The sequence below is a fragment of the Myotis nattereri genome (assembly GCF_964212035.1).
Source record: "Myotis nattereri genome assembly, chromosome: 5".
NCBI classification, from domain to species: domain Eukaryota; kingdom Metazoa; phylum Chordata; class Mammalia; order Chiroptera; family Vespertilionidae; genus Myotis; species Myotis nattereri.
Window position 1 is genome coordinate 38,481,154 of NC_138080.1, and position 16,855 is coordinate 38,498,008.

A 16,855-nucleotide genomic window follows, 5' to 3' on the forward strand; every position below is an offset into this window, starting at 1 on the left:
AAGGGGACAATTTGCATATTAGGCTTTTATTATATGATAATCTGTCTTATTATTAAAGGTAAGTACTAGGAAGCAACCACTGGAGAAATGGAAAAGATAGTCCCAATTTTTAAATTTGAAAGTATTAATAGAACATTGCTTGACTGCAGTTAGAGAATAAGACTAGAGTTCAAAAACAATTGGGGCTGAACATGTAAGATTGGGGTATCCTATAAAGTTTTAGGAAGTGAGGCATGGGAAAAGAAAACTCTTCTAGGGCAGTGGTCCGTGAAGTCCGACCACTGTTCTAGAGAACATGTTGAGCTAAAAGAGATACTTGGGAAACACAGCATTTTAAGTTTTGGTAGAGAAAAAGAAGTCAGAAAAGGAGGATTTGTTAAAACTGGAGATAGACAATGGAGTCAAGACAGTCTCTTCAATAAATGGTGTTGGGAAAATTGGACAGATACATGCAAAAAAATGAAACTAGACCACCAAATTACACCATACACAAAAATAAACTCAAAATGGATAAAGGACTTAAACATAAGACGGGAAACCATAAAAATATTAGAGGAATCCACAGGCAGCAAAATCTGACATATGCCAAAGCAATATCTTCACCGATACAGCTCCTAGGACTATGGAAACTAAAGAGAAAATAAACAAATGGGACTACATCAAAATAAAAAGCTTCTGCACAACAAAAGAAACCATCAACAAAACAACAAGAAAGCCCACTGCATGGGAAAACATATTTGCCAATGTTATCACCGATAAGGGTTTAATCTCCAACATTTACAGGGAACTCATACAACTTAACAAAAGGAAGATAACCCAATAAAAATTGGGCAATAGACCTAAAAAGATACTTTTCGAAAGAGGACATAAGAAAGGCCAAGAGACATATGAAAACATGCTCAAAGTCACTAATCAATCATCAGAAAGATGCAAATCAAAACAACAATGAGGTGCCATCTCACACCTGTCAGGATGGTTATCATCAACAAATCAACAAATGACAAGTGCTGGTGAGAATGCAGAGAAAAGGGAACCCTCGTTGGTGGGAATGCAGACTGGTGCAGCCACTATGGAGAACAGTGTGGAGTTTCCTCAAAAAAACTAAAAATGGAACTCCCATTTGACCCAGTGATCCCACTTTTAGGAATAAATTCCAAGACACTAGAAACACCAACCAGAAAGAATATATGCACTCCTATGTTCATAGCAGCACAATTGACCATAGCTAAGATTTGGAAACAGCCTAAGTGCCCATCGGCAGACGAGTGGATTAAAAACCTTTGGTACATCTACACAATGGAATACTATGCTGTGGTAAGAAAGGAAATCTTAACATTTACAACAGCATGGATGGAACTGGAGAGCATTATGCTAAGCGAAATAAGCCAGTCAAAGAAAGATAAATACCACATGATCTCACTCATTTGTGGAATATAATGAACAACATAAACTGATGAACAAAAACAGATCCAGAGACAGAGAAGCATCGATTAGACCAGCGGTTCTCAACCTGTGGGCCGCTACCCCTTTGCAGGTCGAACGACCCTTTCACAGGGGTCACCTAAGACCATCAGAAAACACGTATGTAATTACATACTGTTTTTGTGATTGATCAGTATGCTTTAATTATGTTCAATTTGTAACAATGAAAATATATCCTGCATATCAGATATTTACATTATGATTCATAACAGTAGCAAAATTACAGTTATGAAGTAACAACAAAAATAATTTTATGGTTGGGGGTCACCACAACATGAGGAACTGTATTAAAGGGTCGCAGCATTAGGAAGGTTGAGAACTACTGGATTAGACCGTCAAACCTCAGAGGGAAGATATGGGTGGGTGGGGGTAAGGGGAGATCAACCAAAGGACTTGTGTGCATGCATATAAGCCTAACCAATGGACACAGACACCAGGGGGGTGAGGACATGAATGGAGGGATAAGGACACAAATGTAATACCTTAATAAATAAAAGTAAATAAATAAAAATAAATAAAACTGGAGACAGACCAGAGAAGAATAGTGTCTCAAGAACTAGATAAGGAGGGTTTCAGGAAGGATGTTGAACTTTGCATATGATGCAGCCCAAGAAACTAGTTTTTTCCTATCTACACTCAGGCTTTTTTGAAATCTATTTTTTCCACTTGGGTCTGAGTTCTTTGAGGCTAGAAAGTCACAGTAGTGCTAGAGACTTTTATATTGTCTCTGACCAAGTATTCCCTTACTCAGCGTAAAATCTGAGCTCTGCTAAAACCCACGGGAGTATTTATGGTGCATTGCAATTCAGTCCTGTCTACACCTTCCTCCCCTACCAAGGGCTGTGCTGTTCCAAGCTCAGAACACACCATACAGCTGGGTACTGCTAGTACATTCATCCCATATACAACCAACACCTATATTTTCTAAGATACAGATTTGTTTTTTAAGAAAAGGAAAGGTAAATGGAAAAATGCTTTAAAAGTTTGAGTCCTCCAAATTTATCTACAGGATTTTTCCTGTTACATTCTGTTAAAACTAACATTCTCTAATTTCATTTGTTCTGCTTTCCCATCTGGAAAACTTGTATCCCCTTCCCCAGATTTACCTATTTGTCCTTCCAAGTCTTCTCAGATGCTTTTCCCTCCAGCGCAACTTTCCTAATTCTTGCAGGTGAAAATCTTGTCATTCTATCTCCCTCAGTAACTAACACAGACTTTGGCCACGAGCAGTTTCTCAATAAATGCAATTGGGTTAGTTTAGCCTTGGTTCAGTTTCTACATAAGCATATAGAAAAGTGCTTTACTTTTGCATTTTTTTAAAAATATACCCAGATCTTTCAGGTGTACAAAAGTTACAAATCAGAATACATTCGTTATTTTTTTTAAATATTAATACAGATTTAATCTATGTATTATTCTAGATGTAAACTCATCTCTAGATTCTAACTTTAAATATTTGGATAAATTACTGCTTTAATATAGTTTTATTTTTTAAATATGTTTTTATTGGTTTTAGGGAGAGAGGGAGAGAGAAACATTGATCAGTTGCACCTCAACCAGGAATCGAATCTGCAGCCTGGACATTGCCCTGACTGGGAATTGAGCCAGCGACCTTTTGGTGCATGGAACAACACTCAACCAACTGAGCCACACCAGCCAGGGCGGTTGTTTTTGTTTTGTTTTGTTTTGTTTTTAAGAATTTAAATCATTGATCTTGTTACTTTTCTAAATTAATATTTTCCATTTTTTACATTATTACTATGGTGTTCAATAAGAGTAAACTTGTTCAGAAGCCTTGATATTTAAAATAATAACCTGTTTATTCTAACTGGAGTCTGTTTTTCTGTGTTTAAAGTGAACTTTGTCTTAAAGATCACAATTAATAATATACTGCCTGCAGCCTTTTTTCAAGCATCTATAAGTGAACATGTCCTCTTTGGGAAGCCATCCTATGGAAATAGTCCAAAATAGAGGAAAGGTAGGATATACACCTTAATTACATCATTGTTTTTAATTAAAGAAAAAAAGGTGGAAACACCTGGAAAGCCAAGAACTTGGGTCTTTTGTAACAACCAACACATATTTGAGAACATACTATATACCAGACACTATGCCAAGCACTGGTGAAGTACAGCAAAATACATCCTCATGATGTATTATTATGAAGCCTTGATGTTTATAAATAGTATGGAAAAACAGTTATAAAAACTGGTAAATATTTAAAAGGATATTAAATTATACACATAGACACATATTACAATTACTGTGTAAAACAGCAAAAACCTATTACTGGAAAGAAGAGATTGGAATAAAATGTGCCAAGATATTATGGTAATGAGTTTTTTTTATTTCTTCTTTCAGCTATTATTAAGGATCATACATTTTAGGTAGAATAAAATAAATTCATTGAAAGGTAAACGGTGTCCTTAATTTAACTAGTATAGTTTCCCCTCAGAACGTTCCCATGTATTTTTATTCAAAATTTGTTTTCTTTTTAAAGGACACTTGGTTGATCTGTTAAATCATATCTGGACAAATGTTTTGTTTGCAGGCTCAGAAGAGTGGATTGCTTTATTTTATTTTTGTCTAATCGAATTAAAGGCCCACAGGAGAAAGATACCAAATCTTTGCTGAGGAAATTTTCATTTGTTAAAAAGAAAAAAAAAAATGGCTTTCTTCTTGGCATGGTTGGACAGGGAGGTTGGATTTAATTTAGAATGATTAATGAGATTTTGTCAGGCTCCTTGACTGGACTACCACTGCAGTTTGTCAGTGCCGCAACCTGGGGAACCCGGACGCCACTCTGTCGCCCCAAACCACTCTCCAGGGAAAAAATTAACTGGCAGGACTAGTGCCAGGTACATGTCAATGGCATTGTCTCTGAGATATTGACAGCTTAAAAGTCTGAATCAGAAATATGTAGGTTTGGGGGACACACATACCTCGCATATTGTGTTCAGTCTCTTTACAAGCGGTTAACCGCTTTTGAAATAGTTAAGTTGTTGATGTTTTTCCAAAGGGAACTAAAGACAAAATCTTTACCAAGTCCCTCCTCCCTAATTTATTTTAAAAATTAAACAAAGTAACTTTAGGATCTCAAATTACTTTCTGTTGTTTTTTTTTTTCTTACTTAAAGAATTAAGATGAAGCGTTTCTTAAAAAACGAAATCATTTTTCACTTTTGAAAACGCTTTTTGAACCATTAGCATGACCTAATTTTATAATCGATTTTCAAATTCAGCTATAAGTTTCTGAACTGATTTAATATACCCCCTTTTTTACTTACTCATGTACTTAGTTTAAAAATAATCAATGATATGAATAGCAGCCTGAGAGAGCACAGAAAAGTGAAGGGGCCTAGAAAAGCTGACCGAAGCTGCTGCTCTTATTGAGAGAAGAATAAAAGGAGGAAAATAAAGCAGCTGTGTATATACCAGCACGACTGTCCCCATGACATAGCCTGGTTGGGAGTTTCTTCCAAAGCGAATGTCATTTTCAATCCTGAAGCCATCAACTAGTATATTGCATTCCTAAAATTCTTAGAAATTATATAGACTATTTTCAATGTGCATGAATTTAACATGATTACAACTTAGGTGCCGCAATAAATATTCCTTCCCCCCCCCCCCAAAAAAAAAAAAAATATAATGAAGGAAATTGTGTTCATGAAGGAATTCACAGTTAATTTTATTTCACTTTGGAGATTTCTGTCCCTTAACCTGGGAACAAAGAAAATAATACATAGTATTTTCCAAAATGCCGTCTAAGAAAGAGTATGGCCATTGTCACATTAAAAAGCCAGAGAAAATAATTCTTGAACAAGGCCCAGCTCCTGTTGGAACAGGTGAACTCCGAGACCCTGTAACAGCTCTCCTAGGGGGGCATTTATTGGCCTGTTGAAGTGGTGTTGGTTCTGGGTCTTACTGGCCTCAGAAACCTGGTTTTGTCAACACACCTCAAGCAAATGTATTTTTCATAGCATTGATTTTTTAAAATCCAGAACTAAAGGAAATGTTACAGCAATAATTTACGCATGTGATCGTTCTCTCCCTTCAGCAGCCTACAGAAAGTTGACTAATGATTTTGAAATCGAAGCAAGGGAAGTTGCCTGAATCAAATGCAATGTTTCGTATCAGACTGAGAGAACCAAATGCATCTCTGTCTCAATAGAGATGATTTTGCATATTTAAAATCTCACTTTTTAATAAGTTTTGCCAGTATTTGCTTCCATGTTTCTCCTTATTTTATACTGTTAAATTAAACAATGTTTGCTCTGCCCCTCACCAGTTGCCTCCCATTTTCATTGACTCAGAATGTTTCTAATATTTTCAATTATTATTACATTGATGTATTTAGAACCTTTATGTAGCCTATCACATTACAAGCATGGCCTGCTCTCCTAAAGTCATTCTGAAGAATTTTGTGCTTTTCTCGCTGCTTAAGGAAAATCTCATGTCTTACATAATCAAGTTCACGATAGCTCCCAAATACCTATAACATGACCTAAATTTAGAGCATTATTTTACATTATGGTGAAGTTTTAATTTAAATATTCAGCCTGGCAGGTTTGACTCAGTGTTTGAGCACCGACCTATGCACCAAGAGGTCACAGCTTCAGTTCCTAGTCAGGACACATGCCCAGGTTGGGGGCTCGATCCCCAATAGGAAGCATGCAGGAGGCAGCCAATCAATGTTTCTCTCTCACATGTGTTTCTATCTCTCTCCCTCACTCTCTCTCTCTATGAAAAATAAAACTTAAAAAAAAATCAATAAAAATATATTTTTAAAAAATTTGCAAACGAACATTTAAAGATGGCTCATTTTGTACTTGCTTGGGCAGCACATATACTAAAATTGGAACAATACAGATACTAGCAAGGCCCCTGCAACAAGGATGATTCCCAAATTTGTGAAGTGTTCCATTTAAAAAAAGAAAAGATGGCTCACTTTATGCAAGGAGGGAATTAACCAGGTGCTGTGAAAGGGACAAAAATAAAGAAAACTTCCCTGTCGTCCAGGGCTTCAGGGGGAGGAAGGCAACCATAACCACATTCAGCTCTATAATGCTCTCTATATATCACCACAAGGTAGCGAAGAAGGTCTGGAGAAGGGGCGTGTCTTGGTCACATGACCACTTATAGAGATTAAGAGAGGCAGAGCCCCAGGTACATTTTGTATATCACTAACCTTATTGAACAGCAGAAGAAAATGTGTTAAAAGATCTTTTTAAAAAGTGTTTTAGAAATAAGAGAATGAGCAATTAATACTGGCTAGCTGACTGTGAAAGGATGAATGCTATTTTAATAGAGGTCTTACTTGGTGGGAGGAGAGCCTGATCAAAGACACGGAAACAGAAAAGCGTATGAGGACCATAGAATAGTGAATGATGTGGAATTCCAGGGCAAGGTCTGAGCAATCATTTAGGGGAAGAAAAGACTGAAAAATACGGGTTGGAGCAAGAATATGCTAAAATAGGGAGTTGGCACTTTATTTTTGTAGGCAATTGGAGATTGTCATGGAGAAAAGTATTGTTTCTAATCTGTGATTTAGGAAGATCTAAAGCCAATCTGAACTATGAGGTAGAAAGGCAACAGAAAGTAGTGTAAGGAAATCACTGAAGAGGCTACTGTGATTATGCCAGTGAAAAACGATCGAAATCTTGAACGTTAGCATTGTTATTGGGAGTGCAAATGATAGAAGGAAGATGTGAGAGACATTTTGGAGGTGACCATCTTGGCAAAGTACTGACTGTTGAACATAAAGATTAAAGAGTTAAAAATTACTCTAAATAGTCGGAAGAAGATAGAGGGAACACAAGTGAAGGACAAGTTTACTTGGGTTGGGAATAAAGTGACAAGAGAGAGGATTTGAGTGGGAGAGAATGACTTCCCCTCTGGTCAGTTAAAGTACAAATAGGACAATTGTGTGAAGATATTCAGCAGCTAGTCAGTTAGGTAGGAAATGTAGTATAGAGCAGAGCTTGGCAATAAAAGCTAACATTTTGGTAGAGTCCTCAGTATAAAAATGATAGAATGAACCACAGGAATAGCTATGTATATTGACAATGTCATGATCACTTCAAATAGCACAGTGCACTTCAAGTAGTGAAGTCTAAATAAGTATTTGTTGAATTAACAGATTGATTGACAAGGGTTCGCAAACCAAATATTCAAAAATAGTCTTAAAGTTTTTAAATAACATGCCTTAGATATAAAAACATACCGTGTTTCAATTTAAAGAACCTTTCAGAATAACTCTCTGTTTCCAAAAGAATCTTCTTGCCAGGACATGAGGCATCCTACTTATCCAATATTCTTTTTTAATGGGTAGACTGTAATTGACTCTATAATGGAAGTACCCAAAACTAAAATTATACCAGACCAAATTAGACCTTGCACTGATTAAGACACATGTGAATCAGCCCTCACCTCCCACCTGAATATCTGAGTCCTTAGGCACTCCAGTTTAGTTGTCTTCACGCCTCCCTGAGGTTTAGGGTTGCAAAGCATCTTCTGGGTTATATCCCATTGCCTTGACCGGGATGCTGTCCCCTAATATACTTATTACAACTATAAGCTCTTCATGAGCCAAAGTGGTGCTGTTCTCTGTAAGTCTCCCTGTCCAGGCATATGTTTTCTCAGCAAAAGTGGGGAGAGGAACCCTCTCTTTCGGTGCCTAGCCATCGTCTTTGAGGCCCTCTTGACTTTCCTCCACTGATTCTGCCTTTAGCCCTCAAAGCCCTTCTCTGCATGCAAATCAGCCAGACAGCTCCGAGGAACCAGACTCACCAATTCCTCACAAAGGCCCACACCAGACTTAGGACCACCCCAGTGCTCCTCAGCCTCTCCAGCCAGGCACCTGCCCCATAACCTGGGGGACTACAGAGTTTATTGTCTACACCAGGACACTTCTGAAAGTGCTAAAATGCTAAACCAGATGGCACTTCAAGACAACAGGCATACACTAGGAAGTATGGTCGCCCTACCCATGACTATAATACAATGTGATAAATGCAATAATAAAAGTTTAAACACTTTGCAGTGGGAATGTAAATGCACCAAAGGGTCAAAATTTGGTCCCAATTGAAAGCATCTCTAAATTATTTTCCAATTGGCATCCATGATAAAAACCATACTGTTAAACCAGGGATATTTGTATTCACGCTGCACAGCAGAGCTCTGGTCCTGGCAGGAAATACTCTTTCAGCATCTTGGAAATAGATTCTGTAAGTTAGAATTCTCGTTTTGTAGTTTGGTCAATATGACAAGGAACTGAGTCTCAAAAATCTCTGGAAAGATCGTGGAGATATTTAATTTGGCAATAAATAATAACATCAAAATAACAGGTAACATGTATCTTACTCTTCTATTAAAGCTTACTCTGCTAAAGGCTTTGTATTCCTTAACTCATTTAGTCTTCGCAAGTACCCTCTGAGGAGATAGTGAGTCCTGGATATGCATCTATCTAAATACACCCATCGCTGGGAAGATATGGGTAAGAGTGTTTCAAAGCAAGGGAAGCAGCAATGCAAAGGCCATGAGGCGAAAACGAAGTTGGTCCCTGTACAATAGAATGTAAGCTTCATGAAGGAATGCACTGCCTTATTTACTTATCTACTCCAAGTACCTTGAAAGAGCCACTGAAACAAGGAACAGTCAGTCAATATTTGAGGAGTGCATGAATGCATGAATGAGGAAACCCAGGGAAGGTGAGTTTTAGAGAAAAAGGCAGAGGTCATATCTTGTAGGGCCTGGTGGTGATAGTAAGAAATTAGGAAAAATCTCAAACTACATTTAAACCACTCTAAAAGTATTTCTACATCCTATATAAACCATTTTCTAAGAATGGAAGATTTTTTATTTCTTTTACCTCTTTGGGAGTCTGAAGGTGAAGAAAGGTCTAATTTTATTTTAGAATATATTTATTCCAAAGAGATTGGAATACATAATTTTATTCCTTCAATGTAAGTGAGAGGTCACACTTAAGGGGAGTATGGAAATGAAATATAGACATGATTGTATGTATGTATACATTGTCATATATGTTTGACTACTTTTCAGCATGGGTGTTATTCTAAGATATTAATGTTTGGGACAATACAAACAAATCGCAGTGTGATACCTAAGTGTCTCTACAAGAATTTGAATACAATAGACTCAAGGCTTCCTGGAGGCCCATGCAAAGCCAGATGTTCAGTCCTTTAGGCAGATTTCTATAATCCCCACTCCTTGGGGACAGAGAAAAATGGGAGGGTAGCCGAAACCAGTTTGGCTCAGTGGATAAAGCGTCGGCCTGCGGACTGAAAGGTCCTAGGTTCGATTCCGGTCAGGGGCATGTACCTGGGTTGCGGGCACATCCCCAGCAGGAGATGTGCAGGAGGCGGCTGATCGATGTTTCTCTCTCAACGATGTTTCTAACTCTCTATCTCTCTCCCTTCCTCTCTGTAAAAAATCAATAAAATATATTTTTAAAAAAATGGGAGGGTAAAAGCAGAATTTCTTAAGATAAGTTTGGGATCTTCCAGAGAGGCCTCTGGGGAACACAGCTGACTCTTCTCTCCTTGAAGGGACGAGTCCCTCGCAAGGAATGCTTTAGAAAACTGAACGCAAGGTGCTTTATAACCATTAGCTATTAATTGTAGTGTTACAAAAGAGACATTTTAAGCAAAATATGGTGGAAATTTTTATAGAAATACTCTTATTCTTTGCACCAAATTTTGATTCATATTAAGCTAACAGTTTTGCACATTTCGCCACCTGGTGGATAACCTGGAAACTACAGGATTTTATTTTATTTTACCCCACCCCCACCCCTATAGTGATTAATTTCCATATTCTCAGAAAGAATTGCTCTAACCCAGGGCAAGGATATTGTTTCTTTTCTTCATCAGTGCTCCTAGAATAGTGCCTGACACTTAGTAGGTAAAAATAGTTGTTAAGTGAATGATGGGTTCATACTCCATTTAAAGACTGTCCTTATGGAGAATTGGAAATGTGGTGTTGGGGAAATGTGTTTCCTAACTGACATGAACGTTACAAATTATTTAAAAAGTGAGTGGTGAAAAAAATAGTAAGTGGTGGTGGGGTCTATATTATGGGGTTAGAAATATGTCTACATAGTTCATTAGGAGCAGAAGATGTTATCATTGCTCAGTGTAAACAGGTAATGCAGTTAGTTTAGTGAGAACCTAACTCTCCTCACTCCAACTGCTCCAAATGAAATTAAAGATACCCTGGGAAATGTCCTTTCTCCTTTGCCTGAAAACCATGACTAGCTTTCTTCTTACTTCAGGCTTTGATGCTTGCTATTCCCTTTTTCTGCTGCCAAAAATTATGAAGCCTTTTTTTTTTTTTAAATAAAAGAGTGTGTATGCATATGTATAAATGTATGGATATGTATTATTCTTTTTCAAAATAACATTCTATGCTTCTACTCAGAGAACCAAGAGTGTTAATGACTTCTAAGATATTTCTCCTGGTATAAAGATTGGTGATTTCATAAACAAAATAATCATCATAATTTTTAGGTAAAGCATTTCTCTAATGTCTTTTTGATTTCTGAGATTTTCTTTTGGAAATATTTTAAAAAACAAAACATATGCTTATGTTTTAGCACCTAAAAATTTGGGCTGGAAAAAAATAATTAGATAATCCACCTCAAATTTCTCGGGAGGGTTATTTTCCATTCTAAAATCAGCAAAATATGTATACAGACAACATATAACAGTATACCTATGGTTAATTGAAAGAACTTAATTGTTATGTTTGCAAATCAAGCTGATAGTAGATTGGCAATATCCTTATAGGTTTTGATAATACGTTGTTAATATACAATCTTGGTTCTTTTAAGCTGAAACTCTCTCTCTATATATATATTTGTTAATAAAACTCATTTATGTTGCATAGAATTAAAACTCTCTTCGGAGTTCATAGTTTTAAACAAATATACACACACATCTAAATAAATACTAAACCCCAAACAGTGACTTTATTTTGACAAAAGCTATAGGAAATCCAACCTCACATACATAACTTACTAAACAACAGAAATTTTTAAAATGCCAGTTTTTAAGAAGCATAAAATTTTTTTAGGATGAGAAAGTTGCATTATGAATTAAAATATACATTTCAAAGACTTCAAAAGTAGAAGTTGCTTCTCAGGTGATTTTTGCTGCTCTAAAAAAAATAGAGGTTAAAGTAACATTTTAAAAATCATTTCTTATATATCTATTGATTGAACATAGCATTTATAGGTACATACAAAATAACATACACAAGAAAAACAAATTACAGAATAACCTTTCAATTATTTTTAGTGTCTGTGAAATCATTTGTTTTTCTCCACGATATCCCTGGGTGAAGGTCTAGAGCATTTATTTGAACCAGCTATCTATTTCATTTTCCTAAGGGTCCCAGGAGGCGATAGTCATACATTGTTACTTGAGCCTTCACAAAGGCAAAACAGCCCAGAGCCCTGTACTGTAATGGACAACACAGAACAGTCCCAATTCCAGTTCCTGCTACATTGACAAGACTCCTTCAGGTAAGAGATTAAAACATTCTTTTATCTTTATAAGGTTAGTGACCATTTTAATGGAATAAAAGGATTATTTCTGCTGCACTGAGGATAGGAAGCTTAGAGTGTGACTATGTGGGGAAACTGTCTTTTCACTTTTATGCTTGTGTTTCTCAAAAGTTCTCCTTAAATGGATAGTTCTATAAATCTGAATTTTAATACTTATAATAAAAGCTACTGAAGACACTGGTTTTATAGAGTCTGACCAAATAATTCAACATACTTTTTTTAAAAATATAAATCACAGGCTAAAAGGTTTTGCCTTTTAATATCAACAATATAGTACTAATATTTGTTTTAGCATTGTGACAAAAAAATCTAAATTTAATTTACTCACCTCAAGCTATGTGTAACGTTTTTAAAATAAATGAGTTTCAAAATTAATTTCTCCTGCCTAATATGCATGACTTATATAATTTACATATATATTCAAATATGTAAATTAGAAAGAGAAAAGAAAACAACAAATATAATCCCTAAAATTGTCAAAAGATTTTCAAATAGCTAATTTCTTCAGATTTTATATTTTTATATAATTTGCTGTTTAAACAAAAAGATCTTTCATTTGGGAGAGGGGCTTTTAAAAGATAAGAAATAAATCAAAGTAAGTGACATTACAATATGTGCTTAAACACTAAGACTTCCATTTTGCTACAAAATATATATGACATAAGTGAATTATGTTTCAAAGAAGTGTAAAATTTATAAATGAGTTTCACATGTTATGAAGTGTAAGCTATGTTTTACTAGGAAAATTATACAGCATTTTAATCTTGACATTTAATGATTTCTTGCAAATATTCATTTTATTACTTTCCAATCCACATCTAGGAATTAAGAAAAAATATTTAACCCAAAGAATTGTTCTTTCTTGGTTTAAGTGGGAGCAAATTCCTAATTCTTAGAAGGGGATGTATGGTGATAATTTCTAAAATACAACCATCTTTAGTGTTTTGTATGTGTTCCAGGTAGTTAAAAACATTCTGTTTAAAAATAACTGCGTGTGTTTAAAAGCCAAATAGCCTATCTGTTGCCCTGGCGTTATCATTTGGTTAGGGGAGCAATCTTTTTTTCTGGAAAGTTAAGTTTTACAATCAAACGTCATCCACTCAGAAAAGCTGTGCAAACGACTAAAAGAACCAAATTTCATTAAATTGGAAAAAGCAGTTTCTTCGTTGTAACTGTTCTCATAAAACTCTGTGCGCGTTTTGTTGTGTTCTTTTAAAAACGCCTCGCTCCTTTCTTCCTTTCACTTTAACAGCGTTCCGGCACGTGACCCGCGCAAACCACAGGGCTCTCGCGCGGCACCGTAGGTGGACCAGGGCAGATTCCAGGAGGAAGAAGAGTCACTTAACGTCCTTCACACATTTGGACTCATACTTATGAATCAGGGAGGGTTGTGTCCTTCTGGGCTTTGAGGCGCCATACCGACGATTGTCTCATTAGCATCTTCCCCCAAAACTTAGCTAAGCGAGTGGTTTTTGGGGAATCCCAACGCCCGGGAGCTCGGAGGGGATGGAGAGTCTTCCCCACTGTCTCCCGCGGCACTTGCTCGGCCTCCAGGTGTGTGTTGGGGGGCGGGGGTGTGGGGGCGGGACGGTGTGATGTAAACAGAGGCAGAGCAGGGCAGCGGACCAAATTCCTGCTGGATTCCGGGACCTTATCTCCGCGGAGCACTTCAGGCCCCACTGGCGCATCCTTCATCTCTGTCTGTCTGTCTGTCTACGGCAGGGCCTGGTGCCCCGGGGTCCCGGGCTTGGTTTCAGCCGCGGGGCTGCGGGTGGGGATGGGCTTGGGGGATTTAACTCCGGAGAGCCGGAGAGGAGCAGCACGAACCGCCCCATTCCGTCTCCAGACCGCGTCCGCCGCGCTCTCTGGGACCAAGCGGACCACGAAGTTGGAAGAAATAGGGCGCATGGCAAAGGGGGATAGCCCCTTCCCTCTCTCGGTCTCGGGGACAATTTTCCCAAAACACTGCTGCCTGACTTCAGTTACAGGCTCTGCGATCGTTCGTCGTCGTCTGTTTTTGTCCGGAAGTGCTTATAAAATGTATTGATCCGCTGCGTGGAGAAAGGAACTGGCCAAGGACCTGGGAGGTCCCACCCGAGACCTGCCGGGAGGAGGCGTGTTTCGCGACGTCTGGAGGGTGCGGCGAGCTTCGGTGCTGAGAATGGTGAATGGCGAGAGGAGCGCTTCCTCTGCTGGCTCGGGAAAATTAATAATAATAATAATAATAATAATAATAATAATAATAATAATTGTATTTGTAACCGGATGGAACCAGTCTCGATCTTTCATGGAGAGCACGGTTTGGCCGCTTGCCTGGAGTTGGGGCTACGACCACAGCAGCTGCTGCTGGGTTCTGGAGGAGTTCACGTCTTAAAACAAATGATCGAGGATAATTCATTCCCGAGGCAAACGGCCTGTCCCTCCTCCCTCCGCCACCGAGGCGCTTCGCGCTGAACTCGAGGGCGGCTCGTTCCGACCGTGCGCTCGCCGGGCCTCGGCGCCTTGCGGCCTCGCGGCAGCGTGCACCCGGGGCAGCCCGCGGCCGCCGGGACCCACACCAGACTCGGCCAGACGGATCCAAGAGTGGACATGCGCTCAGTTTCTCAAGGGGGTTGGAATAGAATCCACCGAAGCGGGAGAAGCTGGAAACCCCGCGCCCCCGAGCGCCGGGTGGGGAGGCGGGCGCTCGGCGCGCAGGACGGGAGAGCGGTCCTCTGGCTGAGCGGTCCTGCGTTACCTCCGCCGCAGCTCCCCACGACTGGCGAACCGTCCGGGTTTTCCGCCGACGCGTGTCACCAGCGCATAAATCACTGTCGGCCGAGACGGCAGGGGCAGAGCGCTCTGGCCGCCGCGGCCCCAGGCGGGATCACCGCCCCGGCGCGGCGCGACGTTTCCCGACGCGGACGGAGGATCTGCTCGGGGTCTTTGCCGGAGAGTCTCCTCTGGCTCCAAAGACGCATTTGCACTTGAACAGACACGCATAGGGAGGGGCTGGGGGAAGAAGGTCCTGCTCGCGACGGCCAGAGGACGGTCCATCAGTCAGAGAATGTCAGAGCGCATCACGGGGTTCATTCTGTGGCAGGGACCCCGGAGCCCCTCCCAATGAAAGCGGCGTTCTCGAGGTCACAGAGAGCCCCGGGAAAACTGCCGCTGGGGCCCGTGCCTCTGGATCCCCGCTCTCCCTGCCCGCCCCCGCCACCACCCTGCCTCTCATTCGTTCTGTTTTACAGGGGTCGCATCTAAGGGTGCCGGTAAAGAAGGGTTAAGTCTTTGCTGTCATAGCAATTTATCGGTGCAGGTTTCAAGGTGGTATTTCCAGCGACTGGCCCCAGGAATGCGCTTCAGGGCTTCTCTCTCAGGCTACACCACCCGCTCAGATGAGAGGCGCCGCAGACCGACGTCAGGGTCCTATAGACGCCCAGCTCGCCCCCCGGGCCGGCGCTGAGGCCGCGGGGCGCTGGGCTCCAGGCGCCCACCCGAGGGCGGGGAAAGGAATTCCGCGCGCGGGGCCGGAGCCTGGGGGGACCGGGCGGCGGAGGGGGCGGGGTGCGCGCGGGCTGAGCGGAATGCCGCGGGGAGGCGAGTGGTCAGGCAATCAACTTTCACCTTCGCAGGGGCTGCCATTAGAAAAGGGACTGGTTTTCGTCCAGAGGACTCTCCCCTCGGGCGTCCCGGGCTTGACGTTATCGCGATTATTCCTCACTATTCGCCTTCTCATTGCTTTAGGAAAAGACACGCACACACCTCCACGCTCGGGCGAACTCCAGCCACATCCGGGCCTCTTTGTCCCTGTAGTTTCCTTTATTTGTTTTTTGTTTGTTTGTTGTTTTGCTTTGCTTTTTGAAATCTGGGTTAGAGAGTTGGTAGTGCTCTCCTCCCCCCCCCCCCCCAGCATTATTTCAGAAGAGGCCACAAAGCATTGATCTCTACCTTTTTATTCTCATTCAAATGATCTCTCTCTCTCTCTCTCTCTCTCTTTACCTCCCTCCCTCCTTCCCTCCCTCCCTCCCTCCCTCTCTCTCCCCCTCCCTCCCTCCCTTCCTCCCTCTCAGTCCTTCCAAGAATAGAAAAGAAACCCCAACCTTCAACTGTCAACTGTTTTCCAAACACCAGATTAATGTTTCCCAGGACTCGGTAGTGACGTGACCTTTCTGTTTTCAGATGTGTTTTTCAACATGTAATCGTTTGTTTGTTATGTCTCTCCAAACGGAGCAAGGAAAGCTGGGGGGAGGGTGCACGTTACCAGAGGGAAGACTAAAAAGACCCCCAGCCTGTTCTTGTCCCCCCTCGACACAGGAGAGCTCAAAGCATTTCGTTTTCTTGAAGATAATCCTCAGGGGGAAAAAGTCCTCCGTGCTGGCATTGAAAAGAGATCTGAGCACTTGATGAGCAACTTATTTTTTAAGAAAACAAAATACTCCCAAATATATATATAAAATGAGGGGTCAGTCTGGGGTGTTGTAATGCTCTTTTCTTGATCTAGGTAGTTACATGAGAAGTATTATTTTAAATTATTTGTCAAGTGTTCACTTATGATTTCTGTCTCTTTGGATTGTTATACTTCAATAAAAAAGTTTTTAAAATCTAAGAAACAGAACATCTCTGATGTGTGTGTATGTAACGAGATTCTAAAATTTATTCATCATACGTTTCCAAACCAATACATTTATTAAACTGTCTTTAAGCAATTTACCCATAACTTGATTTCTAAATATTAGGTTCTGAATCAAATTGGCAATATTCTTGAATTAGTTATTAGGAAACCAGCATAAATATTTGACCACTGTTT